We start from the raw sequence: 7,507 nt of genomic DNA on the forward strand, positions 1-7,507 counted from the left end.
CTTGCTGATACCATTGATCTCCCAGAGGACAGAGCGATTTCAAGTTCGTCGTCTTACACCCATCCCCTTTTGTGTTTCTTGCCGACGACGCCTTCTCATTGTCACACAGAGTGTTGTGCCCTTTCATTGGAAAACAGCTCAATGACACTAAAAGGACATTTAATTATCGCCACTGTCGAGCCAGACGATATGTTGAGTGTAAGTTTGGCATACTAGCCAATAAATGGCGCATATTTCACAGGCCTTTGAATGTGGATGTTGATTTGGCTATAGACATTGTTAAAGCGTGTTGTATTTTGCACAATTATGTACGAAGTAGGGATGTTTTACAGTTTGTGGACACATTGTACAAATTCCCAACTGACAACGATGACTCTGAAAGTACACATCGCAATCGTCAGTACAACTCAAACACAAGAAACATCCTAGCTGAATATTTTGTCAATGAAGGAGCAGTGCCGTGGCAAAAGAACTATATGTGAGAAGGACAGTCTCATCGCAAAACTACTTCTATGTCACTCAAGAGCAGTGGAAATTAACTAATATTATTACATTTGAATAGGCACAATGTTAAGTTGTTTTTAGTGATGTGTAATAAATTAAAAATTTACTTACATAGTTTATTTTTTTCAGTTGTGTTGGAGCACCCACTGCCCCCAAACAAAAGAGTAACTTCTTCCCACATCTTCTTCTTTATGTTTTTGTCACTATACTCGTCTAATAACATATTCCACAAAGATGGCCTTTTCTTTAATAGCTAAAATGAACCTTTCGGTATCAAATTCAACCTCAGCCATTTCAAATCTAAAACTTAACCTCAAACAAGACTCACCTCGACTGTATCTGGCCGCGCCACTGGTCGCTTGACAGTGCGCGTTGTCTCATCTAACTGCGTGTTTTCATTGGCCTGCGTAAAAACATGTGGCCGCGGCGGCCAAGACAGAAAATTCTGGTCGCGGCCGGCCAGGTGGCCGCGTCGTGGCCGCAACCGCTTGGTGCGTGTTGTTACATTGTTCTTAATGTTAAACTGGCCCGCGAGCGGCTGGCCGCTGTCGTGGCCGTGGCCGCGGCCGCTGTAGTGCGTGTTAGCCCTAAGTTATACTATAAATATAAAGAATGCCATAAAACTCATCTTACTTCTATGTTTGAAACTTGTTTTTGACGATGGAAGGATTGAGAAGTAACTTGATTTTTCCAAACTTTTGCCTAACATATTGTTATTGATTTATTTGTAAACGATGCAAATGTCGGGGGAATTCCTGTTTCCTCCATATTAGATGTCTTTAGACAGCAGTTGGCTCCTCAGAATATATGAATATATGTTTGCTTCATTAGGGAAAACAGGCAAAATCAGCAATAACACAAAAATACTTAGACCGGAGTAAATTTCAATACCCATATATACAAACGTTGACCAATTTTCTTGATCGTGGCATTGGCGTCGGAAATATAACTTACTCGAACCAGAAGAGCTCAAAAACGTTCAAAGCCCAGGAAATAACGTACGAAGCCGAGGGTAACTGCTAGTTCACTCACTTGATATGTTCATATAAATGTTTTAATACATCATTCTATGTTTAATATAAAATTTCTGAAATAATATACTTTAATTAGAGTGCACTGGGTTTGATATATAACAAACACTTCTGAGTTTTAATTACATAACACTTCCGGTTTTAATTACAACTCTGGAAGGGTTACAAAAGTTGTACGCCCTCTTGAGAATCTTCTAATGAAATTTCCTCTACGCTATTTTAACAGCACAGTAACTTTTTTAATTCCATTACCCTCATATAAACAAGCAGCTTCAGTTTCCCATAATCCTATTTTTTTAATTATATGCTTGCTGCAATGTACTCTTGTGAGCATTGTTGAACGTTATAGTAATTGTAAATTGTTGTATTGTCCTTTCCACACGAAGTCCCACCCTATAATCCCTAGATATCCTGGGTCTTTATTTCGCAATATATTACTTTAACTTTTATCATCCAATATTATTTAACTGTTGCTTTACATATTTAGCGGTATTAATTAAAATGATAAATGCTTATTATTGGAATGGAAGTTATTTCTGTCTAAATGATGATTTTATTCGTCAAAATTATGAATCATACAATCCAAATCACATTAGATTGTATTCTGTATAGTTTGGAATCAGTTAGATGGTGATCGGTAACCGTTACGTAGGTTTAACTTGCGTACTGTTTCCGTTATAATTTAACAATCGATTCTGATAGTAATAACTTACTACAATATATATATATATATATATATATTTAAATATATATAATATACCGAGTAATTCATTTATGAGTAATTAATTGGCGTAGATGACGAAAAAATTGGGCAAAGGACGAGAAATAAATCATAGTGAGAGCAAAAATATCCATCTTGCCATTGTGACATACTCATGTATCTTATTCATAAAGTAAAATAAAAAATAAAATGTAAATTAAGATTTAAAGTAGGCGACAAGAGTAAATTTTAGTTTTATAATATCTTACCTGCCTCACCGTGACTTGGATATCGACAGTAGTCGACCCTTACCTCCAACCTAACCCATCCATAAAAATGTTTTTAACACTGCTACAAAATCTTAACTCAATGAATAACAATGTTTATGTTTCATATAGAAAGATATCTCGAGGTGGATCATCGGTTAAGGTTGAAAGAAACTTCATTCCTATGCAGACAAGAGTACGTAATATGATGGTGCCGTAGTAAATTGCTGAGCTTCATTGAAGCCTATCAATCAATGTCCTGACCCAACTTTTGTCTGCCGGGTGGATTTAATAAATTATTTTCTGTGTGATATTCGTCTATCTATTTGAGCGCAGGACATCTTAAGAATGAAGTGAGCTATAGAAATTTGGCGTGCAACATCAGGGAATTCTGTAGCGCGGCACGTGGTGTGGAATATGTATATCTTGTATTTTCCTAGATTAAGATAAGATAGAACACCAATAAATCAAAATTTCTTTCTATCTGTGTGTCTATTTCAACGATTCCTCGAAAAAAATTGAGGTATATTAATCAAATTTAGATGAAGACAGTATTTTAGACCATATAAGGTGGCACGGCCATTGAAAACTACTGCATGAATATAAAACACGTTCACTGTGGGTGTCTTGTTGTAATGAAAAATAAAACGATTAATTGTATTTTGTTTAATAAGAATGTAAAAATAAGCACAATTCTAGTCTCCAAATGGAATAGTGTTAGTATCTCCATCTGACACAGAAACTAAATGTAAATTCTGTGCAGCCTGAGAGAGACATTCTAGTTTACTTAGAATCGAGATCAGTTTACTTTTAATCTTCTCTGGTACGCCAGGTCTGTTTCGTCCCTTTTTGACAATTCTACAGTAACTATTTATTTCCTGGAAAGTTAAAAATACTAATTTGTTTTTAGATATTTAACTCCTATAAATTATATCCATTTGTGAGTATAACTATTAAGATAGAAAATATTGAGTAACTCTAGGCAAATCTACGAGTATTATATACTTGCGGCAGATGAATCAATGTAGCCTACAGTTTGGTAAAATTGCAGATTACTATTATCTTATCAAGTTGCGATTATAGGCAATATACAGCTACGAGTATAAATTTACGGTAGCCATTTCTATTGTTTATCGGCTGAGCGTTATTGAAGCTTATTACTTATACACAGGAAATCTATAGAATTCTATAGGCGTACTCCTACGTTGTACCAATATAAACTGATATATAAATATCCATTTATTATCGAGGTATAATGTTTGTGTATGGAAGATTATTACTGTAATATAAAAATATTACAACGTTTTATAATGGCAAATAAATTAATGATGTGGGATCTGTATGATATAAACTGCAACTTAATAAAATTTAGTGGATAGGTTTTAAATGATCTAGATTACTTATATTTTAAATAAAACTATATTCATTTCATGGCTCGCCATTTCAATATTTTCATAACTAAATGGATAAGCTAATGAAATTGCTGTACCTTGTAATGAAATTAAAACAGATGCTTCTTTGCATAAATATAACGTTATATCTGATGTACGTTCTCACTGAGCCATCCTGTTGTCACCTTCACCATTAACCAGTCTTGAGTTACAGCGGCAATATATGATAACGAGAATGTGTGTTACGCTGAGAACATATCGCGTTACTTTTTCCTCCACAGATCATACAAAACAAAAACACAGCTCACAGCTCAATAAAACCAATCACGTTGAGCGAAATTTCCGTGATTGTGTTATGAAGTTAAGTAGAAACTTGGAGAAATGTTTATATTATAATGTGGTGGTGCACACACAATATTGAATTTTCCCAACAGAAAGTTTACATAAAAGAGCAAAGTAGCAGCTCAAATGATAATTACATATTAGCAAATGTACTCGTAATTAACTAAGCTTAAAAATCATCATGGTATTTTCTGGTATTTAGGCCTGAAAAGTTTCATCATCACCAAAGTGTAAAAATCTAACAAAAATATGAATAATTTGTGACGCTATAAAATAGAAAACAGAATTTATTATCTGTAATCTAAGTATCGAGCTTGAAAACACAAAATCTGTGGTAAAAATTAAGACTAAGGCAATATGTTGTAACTTTATGTTTTGATATATAATATAATTTAAGTATAAGTATATAGATGTTAACCCCACCACCATCTCTTGCAAAACTACTAATCGTAGGAAAATAATTAATTATGAAAAGTACAATCTAGTCAATCTCCCAGATATATATCCCACAATAACTATATATATATATAGTGGAGTAAAGCATATGCAGGACCTCTAGACTTGTACTGCATAGGTCCTTCCACTAATAGTAAAGAGCTTCACTACGAGCACTGTTCGTGGATATAACACAATACATCCTTCTAAACACGTTATATACAAATGTTAAGAGAAGAATGGTTGGCGTGTTTCTTGGCCGGTAAAGTCCCATTTTAAATTCACTTTTTTCCGGATTCACTTATTTCTTCTTAAGTGAAATCAATAATAGCCAAGGAAATGTATTAGATGCAAAGTAGGTGCTTTTTGAGCGAATTAATTTAATATTCATATATGTATATATTTTCCTGATCGTGGCAAAAAGTCAAACTCATAAGTGAAATCGTGAAATCCATCAAGCCGGTAGTGAATTAGTGAATTTAAACGGCCTGAATATACGTGTTTTTACCGTAATTGGCCTCTAGATATATACAATTCTTACGTATTTTTTATCGCGACAACATGGTAAACTCTACTTATAATATAAAAGGCCGCATGTTGATTACAAAATCCAGAATTAAACGCTTTTTGACGGAAGTGTTTCTTTTCCACCTACTTGAACTGCACATTTTTAATTAAATAACGTTTTTTATTTGAACTATATCTGAGAAGACTAATATCGCCAAATTACATAGACTATTTTGTTGAAATTCCCTCTAAATGATTTAAAAAAAAAAACATGTAAACTTCATAATCTCTAAAAAAAAAGCCAGTGTTTTATTATCTTCCTTTGTAGAATATTATATATAATATAGAATTGTAGAATATATTATCCGTACTTTACTCTGAAACATAATCGTTATCGTTTAGTATACATCGCAATCTGTTAATATATAATGTTTTGTATTTACCAAGTATTATCAAAGAAATACTTGTAACCCTTACTAAATGTTTTACAATCAATTTTATCATATATAGATGTATTGAATAAAAATAAACGAAATCTTGTTTGTATCATATGATATAAGTTTAGAAATTATATTTAATTTTAATACAAATCTTTTTACATGACGCAAAATTTGCCTCATTTTAACTAATCGAATTTCACATGAAATTTCTGTGTTTAGAACAAATTAGTTACATTTAGATACACAAGCTTTTACAACAAAGTAATAAGTATACTAGCAAATTTTAATAAATTTTCACCCCAGCTCTTTCATGAAACTTATATTTACAAATTAATTAAAGCAAATAAAAGTTATAAAAATTAGTTTCATACAGAAATGCACTATTTGAATACAATAATCATATTACAATGTTTTTATTGTTAGTAAGCTAAACATAAAGATTATTTAAAAAACAAATTGCTGTTTATTTTTATAAAACCTACTAAACGAGCAATAGTGTACTATTTACTAAGCAATTTTGATAAGAATCAAGAATCTTTATTTTGTCGTTGACATAATACATATGTAATTGACAAAGTCATATTACAGCTTGAATTAGCTACAGTCAATTCTTCAATAATTTATGACATAAAAAATTATAAATATTTGAATATATCATTAGCTAACAGGCATGGGTTTTAAGTTTTACTAGACTATAATAAATAAATAAATATTGCACATAAAAATATATATTGCACATAAAAGTAACATACATAAGAATAAATTATCACAGACAAAATAATTATTATGAAAAGACAAAAATAGCATAAAAACACTGAAGTCAAATAAACAAATAAAACTGCACATAAAAGTTTAAATATAACATATACAACAATATTGCACCAGCTCATAAATTTAAATGTATCACAAGTTTCAATTATAGCCATATAGTTATCTAAAAAATATCTATTTGTTCCAAAAATCAAAAATTCTTGAACCTGAATAGACTGGATTATTCAACAGCCATTCATAAAATTTTGTTAATAAGAACTTTTGATTGTTAAAGTAATTTGCTAATTTTAATATATTTATTAATTTTATTATAGATTTTAAAAAGACATTTCTACGTGACTATTGAGTGTTTTTCTCTAACCTGGAATGCGTCCTTGAAATATTACTACTATTTCTGGTGTGATAAGAATGCACATCATTTTGAAAAGTTAAAAGTGGGCATTGTTTCAGTGCATAAGATAAAAGTTCATAAATATACAAATTAATTATTGTTGGAATTTTTAATAATTGAAACAGCGGCCTGCAGTGGGGCATCATCTACTGCATTTGCAAGAATACGAATAACCTTTTTTTGAATAATTAAAATCTCTTTTGTTCTACTGCAACCACCCCAGAAAATTAAGCCATATCTATAGATACTTTGAAAGAATGCAAAATAAAACCATTTTTAAATAGCTCATATCAACAAGGGCTTTAAGACGTCTAATCAGATAGACAACTCTAGACAGCCTAATTGACGTATGATCTACATGGGAATTCCATTGAAGTTTGCTATCTAAATGCATCCCAAGAAACTTAACACACTCATCCTTGGGTTTGTAAATTTTGGTCAAAAGGCCTCAAACTAAAGACTAAATGTTGGGTTTTATCAGAATTCAACTTGAAATGATTGCTTTTAAACCAGATTTCCCCCTCATTTACCGCACTGTTTTATTAGATGGGAAAGTTCACCCATCATGCCAGCGGCTGCAAGAAAGGTGGTGTCATCCGCATATAAAAATTGATTTACAACTGGATATGAAATATTTGATGGTAAGTCATTTATTGAAATCAAAAAAAAGTAAGGGTCCAAGCACAGAACCATGAGGTACTCCATGCTCCACCCTCACCCTGTCTGACC

The sequence above is a fragment of the Homalodisca vitripennis genome, chromosome 5 (genome assembly GCF_021130785.1).
Source record: "Homalodisca vitripennis isolate AUS2020 chromosome 5, UT_GWSS_2.1, whole genome shotgun sequence".
NCBI lineage: Eukaryota > Metazoa > Arthropoda > Insecta > Hemiptera > Cicadellidae > Homalodisca > Homalodisca vitripennis.